Source organism: Cajanus cajan, chromosome 9 (genome assembly GCF_000230855.2).
Source record: "Cajanus cajan strain Asha chromosome 9, NIPB_CcT2T_4, whole genome shotgun sequence".
Classification (NCBI taxonomy): domain Eukaryota; kingdom Viridiplantae; phylum Streptophyta; class Magnoliopsida; order Fabales; family Fabaceae; genus Cajanus; species Cajanus cajan.
Window position 1 is genome coordinate 26348245 of NC_138525.1, and position 14525 is coordinate 26362769.

The following is a 14525-nucleotide window of genomic DNA, read 5'->3' on the forward strand; positions in this document are numbered from 1 at the left end:
TTCCTCGTGCTTGGGACCGTTCGTGTGTGGGTCTTTCCTTTGGTTCTTCCATCTCTCTTCCATCTCTATTTTTATTTTACCATCATTGTTTTGAGCGGTTCTACCCATTATTTTGTGGGGTTAGATGTAACCAATGAAACTCTTATGTAATCTTCACTTTATTAATGATATATATGTTGTTTCATTCATTGTTGTATATGTTTCTATTCTTAATGCTTGCTTTGGATTGATTCTCCTTTGCTTGATATAGAGTCCATTGGGTATTGGAAAATAGCCTTTTGAACTAGCTCTGAAACAAATACCTAGTGGGAAATGTATCTAGGAATGGAGTTTGGCCCATTAGTAGTCTTAACCCTAACCCATAATCCAGGTGTATGTATTGGATACTCAAGGAATTGATATTCCTTATCTGCACCTAGGCTCTTGCTCTAAGGGATTAGGTTTGAGTAAAATTATAGGTTGACTAAGCAATGAATGTAACAAGAGAACAAAGATTCATTAGTGTGAAGTTTGGTGATATCTGACCCCATAATCTTACAAAATCACAATACCATTTCTTATCCCTTCCACACACACTAATTATATCATAGGTTTGAATTTTCAATAGTCATAACCTTTATTTGAATTGCATGACAACCTATGAAAATTGGAATTATTCTTTAGTCACAAATAGTCATTAAATGCTTATTTTACCTACTAGTCCATGTGGATACGATTTAAATTTACTACTTGAACGACCGGTATACTTGCCGTGTTTGAGCCTGTTGTCAGAGTTAAAACGATTTATGATAAGAACAAAAGTTAATGTCAACGGAAATCTCAACATTTGTGCACTGTAAGTTGTGTGTGTTCATTACATTCATTAAGTGGTAAGAATATAAAAATTCATAACAAGAAGGAAGGTCATTCCTAACGACATTTATTGTTGACAAATGTTAATTGTCGTTGGTAAAAAATGTTGTCCCAACGAAAAAATTATTGTTGCATGTCATTGCAAGAACTGCTGTTGCGAAAAGTTTTGCAACGACATTTGATGTCGTTGTCACTATTTATACATTAGCAACAACAATTGTTATTATAATTTGGCACAGTTGTTGTTGCCATTTGTAATTTGTACCAACCATTATAGTCGTTGCCATATTTTACATATTCTAACGACTTTTATTGCTACAAAAAAAACATTTCTCATCAATAAAAATTGTTAGGATAATATAACCTTTATCGCTATAAACATTATTACGATATTATGGATCAAATTGTAGCTTTTATTATACTAAAATTTGTGATGGTTCAAAAGGTATTATATTTAATGGTCCAAAGAAAAGGAATGTATATTAAACACAATATCTTTTTTGATGTTTTGAGAAAAAGGATCGGTAACAAATTTTGTCTTAGAGATGATCAAGTTATATTATGTTTACAATATCATTTTTTAGCTGGAAATAAATATGAAACAATGGAATTGAGTGATGATGATGATGTTTAGTGTATGATAATAGAATTAAAGCTAAGCAATTATGTCAATAATAGAATTTTACGTTGAAATCGGTGTCAAAAGTACAACTTCAATTCCATTGCAAAATCTGACACTTTTTCTAGCTAATGAACAATATCGTTTGGAAAATATGCCAAAAGAAGATGTTGAATATGATGAGCATGAGGTTGATGAAGACTATTATGTTTCTCTTTCATTTCAAAGTGGAGACGAATCAAGTGAAAATCAAATAGATGATTATATATCATCTGATGACGGTATTGTTGAACCAGTTTTTGTGATTCATTTTGAGGAAGGTAATATTTTAAATAAAAATTGTAGTAATTTTTTTTTTTTTAATTATTGTTGGTTGTAATAAAGGGAAGTCAATTTTAGGATAATTTACCTCATTATAAAAATATAAATTGGAGTTACCCAAATCAGCAAGAAATTTTAGGGATAGAATTGCCAAGTACTTGGTTAATTTCACAGAAAAGGCGCTGAAAAAGAACTGCATTCTCGGCTGCACGCTAATTTTGCTTCTTGTTGTTCTCACTTTACTGGTCTACTATGATAAGTAGCTTGATTTATCAAAGATAATGAGTACGTTTAGGTGAAATACATTAATTGAAGCATTTAATGCACCAATATATACTTTCTCTCTCTAAAGATCAGATGAAGGAGTAAGACGAAGCAGTTCTATGAATTAAACTCAAGAAGCTACAATAATCATCTCTTTCGAAGCTATTGTATAAGAAGCTCTGGAACTCAGAGAAGAGACATATATGTACAAAATGAGAGAATGTATAAAACATAAAGACTATCTTCTTCAAAAGCTTTCTTGTACTAGAACTTTTGTTGTTATCACGTCTAGAAGAGACAACATCTACAACCTTGTAATACCTTTATAACTGATTAGTGTCAATTGTGTCTAAAGAAATATTAATTTATGACACTTATCTAGCATATTTTTTGAAAAGAATGATGAAAATTGTTGTAAATATAAATAAAATCAAAAGGATCCAAAAATGGAATGATTTGTGTAGAGTTGATGACTTCTTGTGACTAATGGATCTCTTGTTTTGCAGAATTTAGGAAATTGGAAGAAGCAAAGATCTCTTGTTTTGCAAAATTCAGGAAATTGGAAGAAGTAAAAGTTCCTATGAGTAAATGACTCAGCCCTTTCAAAGGGTTGAGCTCTTTTAAGGTCGCAAGCAACACAAGGAAGCAAAGGACCAAAGGGCTTAGTGCCTCCAAAGGGTTGAGCGGTCCAATAAAGAAGGATCAGTCTTGGCCTCCTAGGTGCTCAGCGCCTCAAAAGGGCTCAACCTTTTGGATTTCTTCAAGGTGAAGGACTCTCCTAACCACTTAACCATTTCTCAGGCACTGAGTGGCTTCTTCTCTCTCTTCCATGCTATATTTTATTTCCAGTACATATAAAAGGGCCAAAAATAGAAAAAAGAAGGCATTGAAGACTTAACAGAGAAGGAAGAGACTGAGCAGCTGTTCTGGAATGCTTGGAAACGAGGTTTTGGGGACTAATCTTCTTCTTCTACCCTTCTTCTTGTTGTTTCTTGTGATCTTCTCTACCATAAGGAACTAAAATTCTTTTAGTTGGGATTAAATGTAATCATCAAACTCCTATGTATCCCTTTTGATTTATATATTTCATATCTACTATTTAGTATCAGTGATTCGGATTTTGTTCTTAATGCTTGGATAAACTGATCATTTATCTTTGATCTTGGATTTATATTTTGGTTGGAAAACATTTTTAATTAAATCTAGTTGTGAATCGAATCATCTAGTAGTTTGAAAGCTAGGAATAGTTTTGAAGCTATTAGTTATGATAGTTATTTCTCTTAATGCGAGATATCTAACTGGATGAAGTGGGGAATCATTCATTAAGTTGGATATTTTAGGATTTCTAAATGTCAAGGAATTGATTTATAATGAATCTAGAGAACTCAATGGTAATGAATAATGGAATTTAATTGAGAGAATCAATAAGAATACATAAGAGTGAGATTGATGAAATTTAATCTCAATATTTTTCTATATTGGCACTTCCTAAATTTACTAAGTTCCACTTAATTTAAGTTTAGATTAGTTTTTTTTTATATCAAACACTTGATATTCTTGAGTATTGGAAATTTAAATTCAACAAGTAGCAACTAGTATAACGGAAATCATTTCTATTTCACAAGTCCCTGAGGATCAACAACCTTCAATTTACTATACTATAGAGACTTGGTGCGCTTGCCTGAAAATCTCAACAATAACCATTTTTATAAGGTAGAGTCTGGAAAGGCTTAACTGTAAAAGAATACTTTGGTTTGAGCCTGGAAAAACTTGTCTGTAAAAGAATACTTGGGTAGGGACTTGAAGAAGTCAGTCAAAGAACATTTGTTTGAGTTAGAAGTGACTTGGTAAATGAATACTTGTAACTTTGTTGAAAGTTAGTGGAACTCAATCTAGTTGAATAGAGAACTAAATGTAGCCTCAGTAGTTGAGGTGAATTAGTATAAAAAAAACTATTTATTGATTATTCATTTTGACCCTTCGTCTATTGCAGATACCAAAGGACTGATTCCCAAGCTTTTACACAAGAGGACATTCCCTGACAGTGTATTTCATATCATACCCTTAAAAACACTTTTATGTATATGATACATGTCAAATAGACTCAATGCCCTGTCATGTTACAAAATACATAATCATGACTGTATCTCAATTCATTTCATTTCATAATCACATTATGGCTAGGCCTCGCTTAGACTTCTTATTATATCAAGATCCAAGGTAACACATCATCCAATCCATACTTGGTTCATACATAAGTATCATTCATTGTATCTCAAACTAATAAATATAACTCATCTCAAGTAACAAAGGTGATAAAAGGAAGAAAAGACAAGAAAAGAATGAGAAAAAGGAACATTAGCATGAGTCACGATTATAACCTATTGATCATGGTCATGACTCATGGATCATAGTCGTGATGTTGATCATGACTATGACTGACTGATCACACCCATGATTAGCTCGGCAAAATTCAAAGGGTTGAGATCCAAACAAGTCATGATCGTGGCTCACCAACCACATCTGTGATGTTAGTCATGTGTGTGACTTGTCAGTCACACCCGTGACTCACCGGTCACACCTATGACAAAATTTGACAGTGTGGCTTTTAATTCTTTAGACCCCGAAACTCATCCCATCACTAAAATCCATCAAAAGAAACCACCCAACTTGTAGAAACATTCTAAATCATCTAATAAACATCTTAAACAACACAATTCATGCATATAATTACATACTCAAACAATCTCCTCATACAACTACCAATGCGTTCACTTGGGATTTCTCACAAGAACTCACAAGAGCACCAAAACATTAAATTACAAGACAAGATTCATAAATTATCAACATATACATACAATTAACATTAATCAGAATACACAAGAAGAAACAAAGAAGATAAAGACACATTTAGAGAAAATCCCTCATACATAGACATATAGTAGAGATATGATTAAGGGTCAATCTCACTATGTACCCAATATACAATCCCACATCTAGAGCAAGGTTTCTCACTCTCACCTTACCTTGATAAGAATTAGATGATGAATGCAAGACTCCAGGGTGATTTCTTTCTCCTTCAAGTTCTTTGAGCTCTGAAGCGTAAACATAAGCATGTACGTAAAAATAAAAAATAAAAAACACAAAAAATGATTAGGAAAAAATGTTATTTTTAAAACTTAACCTTCTTTTAACCCCATAGTTAAAATATTTAACCATAGTTACTAATTATCTTCCCTTCAATTAATTAAATAAAACATTTAAAGAAAACCTTTAATTAAAACACCTTATATTATATTTCAAAACACATCAAATAATTAAAACAAATATTAAACAACTCCAATAATTAAAAAATACCAAACTTTTTAATTAATTATTTATATTATATTTTATGAAAATGGGGTGTTACACAATTGACTAATATTTAGATTTATAAAAGTAAATTTTAAATTTTCAATATATATTTATTTAAAATCAATTTTATTCATGGTGAAAATTAAATTGTCCTATTGAAATTAAGAATTTAAAATTTTAAAAATTGAATTGACATGTTCAAACAAGATATTTAAAAAATGATGAAAATTGAAATTAAAATAATTCAAATTCTAAGAATTTTAAATTTCTAAAATTCATCATCTAAACATACTACAAGGGTTTGTTTTTGAGTTTAAGTTTTAAAAGTTTTGAACCTTGATGTTATTATTATAATTTCAATGAATCAAAGAAAGGATGATGTTGTAAACATATTTACGCCATTATTTTCCCTCACATTTTGGTTGATGTTGTAATTATATTATTATTAGTATTGGTTAATTAATCATCAATATATCTATCTCTCTCTAAATATGTAATTAAGAATATGTTTTTATCAAGATTATAAAGACAATAATGAGATTCAAAATTGAGTGTTTATACAAATTATTACTCCAACTTCATCACTAGGACAACTTTAGTGGTCCTCCATAACTATAATGTACATGAATTTTTTTAGAGTTTTATATTCAATATGACAGTTAAAAAAAACTTATTTATTTTAATTTTATCTTTTCATATTTGTTTCAAAACTAAAATTTTAGTTTGTGTAAGGAACAAGAGAAGGTTTTACAATAAATCATTTTTAATAAATAATTTATATTATAATTAAAATTTATAAAGAAATAATTATTTAATCATGTAAATTATATTTTGTATTTATAAGAATAATTTATATTATGATACAAAGTTACTTTAACTATTTATATTATGTTTTAAAAAATGAATTAAATTTATAAATAAAATTAAAAAAATGATAAATTGAAAGAGATAAGAAATGTTCAAAATAATCCTAAAACTTATAATTTATAATAAAAATAAATAATTTTGAATATATAAATGATATTAAAATTAAAAAATTTTAAAAATAAATATTTTTAAACATATATATTGTACTTTATATTATAATAAATGATGATATTTAAATATAAATTTATTTTAATAATTGATAATTTTAAAATTATTCAAATTTAATTTAAATTTTTTATAAAAAAAATGGAGGTAAAGAAAAATTTGTAGAACACTTTAGTCGAAGAAAATCAATTAAAAACACTTTCTGTAGCGATTCGACACAATCCTTACATTATACAACATACAGATAAATAACATATAATTAATATGATTTATCATCCTTTATTAGATAATGTACTAAATTTCATATATAAATGTACTAAACTATACAAGTATATAAAACATAATTACATTCATCCAATAAAAGTAAATATATACATAATATATTCAATCAGTCGATCACCACTATACACAAGTAGTTAATCCTCAAGAAGTTATGCAAAACTCCCTCCTAGTCATCATCCAGATGACTATCAACAAAAAACATCTCAAACATAGTCATATCCTACTTCCATATAAAGTATGATCATAATAGTATAACACAAAACAACAACAAGGATAAGCTAGATATAAAATATTCAACATACAACATAAGATGAAGTAAAACAACTCATATTATTACATTTCATATTCATTCAACACTCAACTATCTTAGGTCAACATCAACATCATCATCATGCAACATCAACACAACACAACACAACTATCAACAATAAGACATGACTTTTTTCACTTTTTAGATCAACAATAATTTGGACGTAAATCCACAACGCTACTTGGTTTTTCAGATGTCATCGCCTAAACTAGGAATTATAATACTACAATTAGGGTAGAACATTTTGGGTTTAGGTCTACCATGACATTAACTAGCATAACTAAGTCACCTATGAATTTAGCCCACCAACTACCCTCTAAATACTATGCCCTTTTGATACTCAGTTGGGAACTAAATGTATAACTTCAAACTTTACTCAAGTGGTCGCTTCATGCACATGTACCTTAACCTTGCCCACACACGATACCAACTCAGTTTTAAAGGAGATTCAACACAACTATCCACTTTGAGGATCAACTTTCCAATAAGGGTTTTCAACACAAGTCTGGGCCCTTGGAGCACCACAACACATGATCCACACAATGGGATATGTAATTTTTAAAACAATTTCTTCTCTAGTCCTAGGTTGATCATCACAACTCAACAACACCATGCCTAAATGCCTAAAGCATTCTCAACATTCACCATTTTAGCAGCACAACAACATCATGCAAATCCTCACATCTACACAACCAACACACAACTCACAACATACCTCGTACACCATCAACATAGCTACACAATTATACATCACACAACTCAACTCTACTTTCATCTAGCATCACATACACCTAAAAATCATCTTCACAGATCAACATGTATGGTATAAGCAACAATTTCATCTCAGCACATGTAATAGATCTATCTACTTTATTCATTTTATCAACTATCATATAGTAACTACTTTAATTCCTCATCACACAACATATGGTCAATCAACTCTAAAATATGTAGTGAACCAACGCTTAAGGCACCCTTGGGCTCGCTCTGAGCAATGAAAACTTGCTTTGAGCACCCAAAATTCACTTGGAGTGATCCCAAACAAAAAATAGCCCTAAGAGTCTCGATTTGATCGCTTCATGTGGCCAACCCTCGCTCTAAGTGAGCATAATTCACTCAAAGTGTTCAAGTTTGCTCTAAGTGACGGTAGACAGAGACTACTCCTACAATACCATGGTAACTCGATTTGAGCAAGTAAGTTCTCCCCTTGAGCCACTAAATCTTGCTCTAAACAAGCCAAGTTAGATAGTACACTAATTTGGTCACACCTACTCGCTTTTAGCAACCACATTGACACTTTGAGCAAGCAAACCCAGAAAGCATGCACAAACATCAAGAACAAATTATCAATTCAAGAAGGTTCCTTCCCACAAAATATTAAAATCCTCACAATCAAACTCAATTCCTACATACAACTCAATATATATCATCTACATATCAACATGCAACTCAAAATTTGAAGAAAAGAACATGCAACCCCAAATCATCAACCAATGCATCAAATATTTTTCCCTCATCAAGAACACCAAAACTCAAAATGTTAACAAGCAACCCACTTTGAAAATCAATCTACATAGCTATGAATCTAAAATATTCTAACAACTTAACTCATAAAGAATTTAACAACTCAACAACTCCATTGAACAAGAATTCCAACTTCTTTTACCTTAGAGTAGCATGAAACTAAGGTTGAAGAGGAGGAAAACAAGGTTCTACACACTTTCACGGATTTGATTTAAGATTTTCACAACCTAAATCACAACAAACAACCTAAGATCAACTAAGAAAAATAAGAAATCTCAGAGAAGAGCATATTCAAGGGATAAGAGTTTACAAACCAAAATCTCTCTCTAGAATTTCCTCTCTACGATTCTAAGAACTTAAAGTTATGAGGCTCTATTCTAAATAGAAACCTTATAAACCTCACCCCTCATAGTCAAATTAGACCTCTATCCAGAGAAGTCTTGAAAACTACCTAGACTTACTAGAAATCCTCAAAATTTAGAGTCTCTCAGTATAAAACATCACAACAACACTTAAACAGATAAAAACGTCAACTCTAAAACTTATGGTGTTACACTCTCATTAAAGAGTAATAAGTATTTTAATTGATATAAAGTGAGGGATATAGATATATTTTATATAAAGACGATAAATTTCAAAATTGTTTTTAAAAAATTATCAATAGGTAAAAATATTTTTTTATCATAATATAAAAGTTTATTGTAAATATAAAGTATATTTTATACATAGAAAATATTTTTAAAATAAATTTAAAATAAAATATGAATTATATTCAAATATAATTTTAAATATGATATTATATATATACACATATATATATATATAATATATATATATATAATATTATAAATTTTAGTTATAGAAAATTATCAGAACCCGTGTATATGTTAAAAAAAACAACAAATCTCTCTTATAATATGTACAATTATTAAAGATTATAAATAATTATTAATAATACACTAGAAAAAATATAAATAGACACTATGAGTATTAATATAGATATATATTTAACACATTGCATTACATAGCCAGTTACTACATTAACAGCCCTTTCTATCATACACAAATCTTTTGGTACCAAATGATTTTGTAAATGCTCTGATAGTTCAAACCATCGATGATATATAAAATAAACATAACGATATATGAAAATAATAATAATAATTACAGTAATACAAATATTTAATATATATTATAATCTCGATGAAAATTGTAAAAGAGATTGGTAGTTAACTCTCACTTTATATGTGGTGGTGTTTTATAGATAATTAATAAGTTATATATAAATAAATAATTTAAAGTATAATTGAGTTTTAATAAAAATAAAAATTAAAAATAGTATCTTTTTTATATATTTTTTCTGTCTCATAATAAAATGTTAGAACAAAATAAGTACTATGTTCACTTTTCAATATAATATTAAATTTTTTTATCAAAACTCCTAATAATATTATTTAGAAAATAGTTGTTGTAATGTATCGTTTATAATCTATGTTGCACGAATATGTATATGGCATGAGATTGACATGTCCCTGAGTCTAATACACTTTTGGAGCAGACATGCCATGATCGCGTCTTGGACACTTTAACGAATCATGTCCACACAAATTGAATACGTCTCCATTGCAAATACTTACAAAATTGACGTGTCTTTATCGTGGACACCTACAAATGAACTTGTCTCTATCTCGATGCACTATCTTATATGTAGATTCAAGATTTAAAAAAAATCTTGATAAAAATAGAAACAAAGAAGGGAGAATTTGAGGATTTTTTTTAAAAAAAAAAAAAGAAGAAGAAGACACTACTAGAAATATGTTTTTTTTTTTGCGGATTTTCCTACGAAAAGAATTTCCCACGAAATATTTGCGATTCTTTTTACAAATTAAATATTATATGAAATTTTTGTGAAAATTTTTACAAATTAAAAGTTGCAGGAGATTCTTGCCAAAATTTTTAAATTTGCAGAAAATATCTACAAATTTTATTGCAACCACATTTAATATAAATAATATTTTTTGCCGATAAAAAATTCTAAAAAAAATTGTAGAAGATTTTTTTTTTCCTACAAGTTTTGTTGCAAATATAATTAATAGATAATATTTTGATGAATTATAGGAAAAGTCGTAGGAAAATTTTCCTACAAATTTTCCTGCTCATTCAAGTTTTTTAATAAATTAATAATAAAAATTTTAATTAAAGAATAGTTTTTTAAATATATATTAAGTATAATTTATATTAATTTAAATTTACGAATCTTTGTCCCTGTCTAAATATAATCGAGAACCCAGCTAAGAATTTTTAGAACCCATATGCTAATTCACACTTTTTCATCACTTTCACGCATTTCCTCTCTCTTGGATTCAGTTTCACACTTCCTCTCTCTCTTGTTACCTCTTTCACCGATTAGGGTGTACTGCACGTAGCTTCCATTTTTATTTTTTAAAAATTCAATAACACTTTACTAATGTTGCGATTCGACCACTCCCTACCCTAACAGGGACGGACATCCTTGTCACGAACTCCAGGAAGTACAATATAACTATAGAAGCTGGAAGGTACAGGCTCCTCATTACTTCTTATTCGACTTCCAGGAGGAAGAAGCAAGAGTCAGGTGCGGCATTTAGGTTTCCTATCATAGTTGTTCTAGAAGATCTTATTATCTGATCTTCAATAACCGCTATCAACATAGGAATATCACGGTTACTAGGGGTTATACTTTATATAATCAATCACAACCAATTTTCCTATTCTTCCAATCCTCGCAGCTCATTTAGTACACCTCGAAGCTTAATTGGAATAAATTGGAAAATCAAAGAACTAGATAACTTATAGCTCAGGTTTCTATGGTGAAAGGTCTTGTTAGGTGCAATTATGGTTGTTTCCCAAGCAATGGAGGGGATGATTAGGAATATGGTGTTTTTTTTTTTTCAGTTGCTAATATAATGAGAGCAGAAGAAATGAAATAAAATGAGATAAATTTTTTTTTTAATTTATCTGACAACTTTTTTTCCATTCCTTCAATATTTATATTCTTATAAATCAGTGTATTGTATATTTAGAAACTTATCTGTTAAATTATAATTAAATAAGACTTTATTTCTTATTGGTCATAAACAATATGCTACATGTTTATAATTTATATTTTTTTTTGTTAGTTTCTTATAATTCATGGACATATATTTTGTGTAATTGTGAAAGCTCTCAAGGTGGATAGTTTGCAAAAGCTTTGCTTATCTTTAGAACCTATTCTTCGTAGAATTGTAAGACAATTGGCTTCAAATTACTTTCACACTATTTACTGCTCTATGTATACGGTTTCTTAGCTTAGATAGATATATATATCCTGTTATTTGACTCATTACATTGTATGATTTTTTTCTTTATCAGGTAGTGGCAAATATCATTAACTATTTGGAGAGCACATCTGATCCTCCAACTTTCATTGAGGTAACCAATCGAAACTAGCATAAGCAAAGTACAAGAGCATCAAAAAATTAATTTTATAAAATTACATCATTGTTTTCTTCTGCTGAATATAGATTATTATATAATACACGCATTTAGAATTTTATGCATGTTCATACTTTCTATGCCCATCTTTTACTTACTTTTCTCCCTTGAACCGAAAATTATAGCTAGTTAGCTAACTAGCTCCTCCTCTTCTTTCAAAACTAGGCTACTTCCTTTCTCTTGTCCTTCATCTACCAAAATTATCTTCTCAATGTTTTCTTGCACTTCTTTAGCACAGGTTTCTATTTCTATTACTTATTCTATGGAGCACCTACCAATTCATTTTCCTTATGAAGCTAGGATGGGTGGACTAATTCAATATCGTTGGATGTACCCATTTGAAAGGTATAAATATAATTGATATTATATTTTTTGGTCAACATTATTGGTATTTAATTTACTTAATAATTTGGTGTTACATTTTTTTTTCACTTAGGTTTTTAAATAAAATCAAAAAAACTGTGAAGAACAAAAAAAATGTGGAAGGATCTATATGTGAAGCATATTTGCTGCAAGAGACGTCTTATTTTAGTTCCCATTATTTTGTGTCTCCTATTTGTTTAAATGAGGAAATTCATCAAGGTCAGATACATCCAACTTTGTCTATCTTTAAATCTTTTGGACAAACAGCTGGTAAATTTACTAAAAGGTGGCTTAATAATAAAGAATTGTTGGCTGCTCAATTGCATGTTCTCTTGAATTGTATCGAGGTTAAGTCATTCATTGAGTAAGTATCAAACACTACATATATTAATTAATTTATCTAACAATAGTCATTTAATTTAAATAAATATCCTCTTGTGTAGTATATATGTACAAAGTTTGAAAGCTACATATGGAAATCTCAATGATGATATCATTGATGAACAAATAGAAGCTGATTTTCCACGATGGTTTCAAGAATATGTAAGCATTATTTTTTTAAAAATAATTTCAATACTAGTTTTTCATTATTTATTTATTTATATTTTTTTTTTTGGATGTAACTAGGTGAGAAAGAATGACCAGTTTAGGTTTCAAAATCCTGATTTGTATGACTTAATTAGCAAGTGGGCCTTTAAAACTAGCAAGGTCTTGGCCAATTTATTTTGTGAATGGATACAAGTTTCACACTACAAGTTGGAATGAAGGCAAAACAACATGTAATTGTGGGGTATGTGTCAATGGAGTTGGACATGATGAATCCTCCAACGATTATTATGGTGTTCTCACAGAGATTCTAGAATTTGAATGGTCAAGTCAAACAACAACAAAAAAATAGTTTTATTTTATTGTGATTGGTTTGATCCTTCAAATCGCGGGATGAGGATACATAAGCAGTATAAGATTGTAGAAGTTAAAAAAGGAAGAAAGTATGGAAAATTTGATCCATATATTTTTCCAAAAGCTGCAACTCAAATTTATTATTCTCCTTATCCTAAGAAACAAAGAGATAAGATTGATTGGTTGGTAGTTATCAAAAAAAAAGCCAAGGGGAGTTGTTGATTCTAGACACACTCTAGAAGTTGCTTATCAAGTTCCTGAATCGCAAGTTAATGCAACAATTGAGGATGACCTAATTTATAACCTACAAGATGATGAGATTTATTGTGAAGAAGTTGATTTGGGTTTAATGCTAGAAAACAATTTCATTAACAATAAAGATGAAGATGATTTCATGAAAGAGCAAGATCAGGAGGAGGAGGAGGAGGAGGAGGAGGAGGAGGAGGAGGAGGAGGAGGAGGAGGAGGAGGAGGAGGAGGAAGAAGAAGAAGAAGGAGAAGAAGAAGAAGAAGAAGAAGGAGAAGAAGAAGAAGAAGAAGAAGAAGATTTTATTAATCATGAAGATGAAGATTAAAAGCAAATGATAGTTTTTGTTTTAATTGGTTTGGTTTTATGATGTTATTCTAGTATCACATTGTGAATTTAGATGATGTTATTCTAGCATTATATTGCATACTATTGACAATTACTTATAGGGATGATGTTAATTTGTTTGAAATTTTCACTTTAGTGCTTGTTTGAATTAGTTTATATGTGTACTAACTTTTCTTGTTATAATACTTAATAAATAGATGTCAGACTCTAAGAGATTTATGCATTCAACCAAAAATTTTAAAGGAAAAAAATCTATACAAGCTAATATACCATTGATTATACCATCATCTAGTCTACAAGCTTACGCTAATCAATCTCAACCCACTTATTCTCAACCTCTACCTCCACATCAATTTCAAGCTCCACCTCCTCCCCCTCCACCTCCCCCTCCACCTCCACCTCCACCTCCACCTCCACCTCCACCTCCACCTCAACCCACCCAATCTCAACCTATCTCTGTTCAAGTCATTCATATGCTCGAATATCCAACAGTTAATGAAACTCCATCTTCTTCATCTAGTCATGTTAGTGGAGACAATAATGGGAACAAAATCTTGATACTCCCAGAAGGGGATGGGTGAGTCATTTTAATTTTTT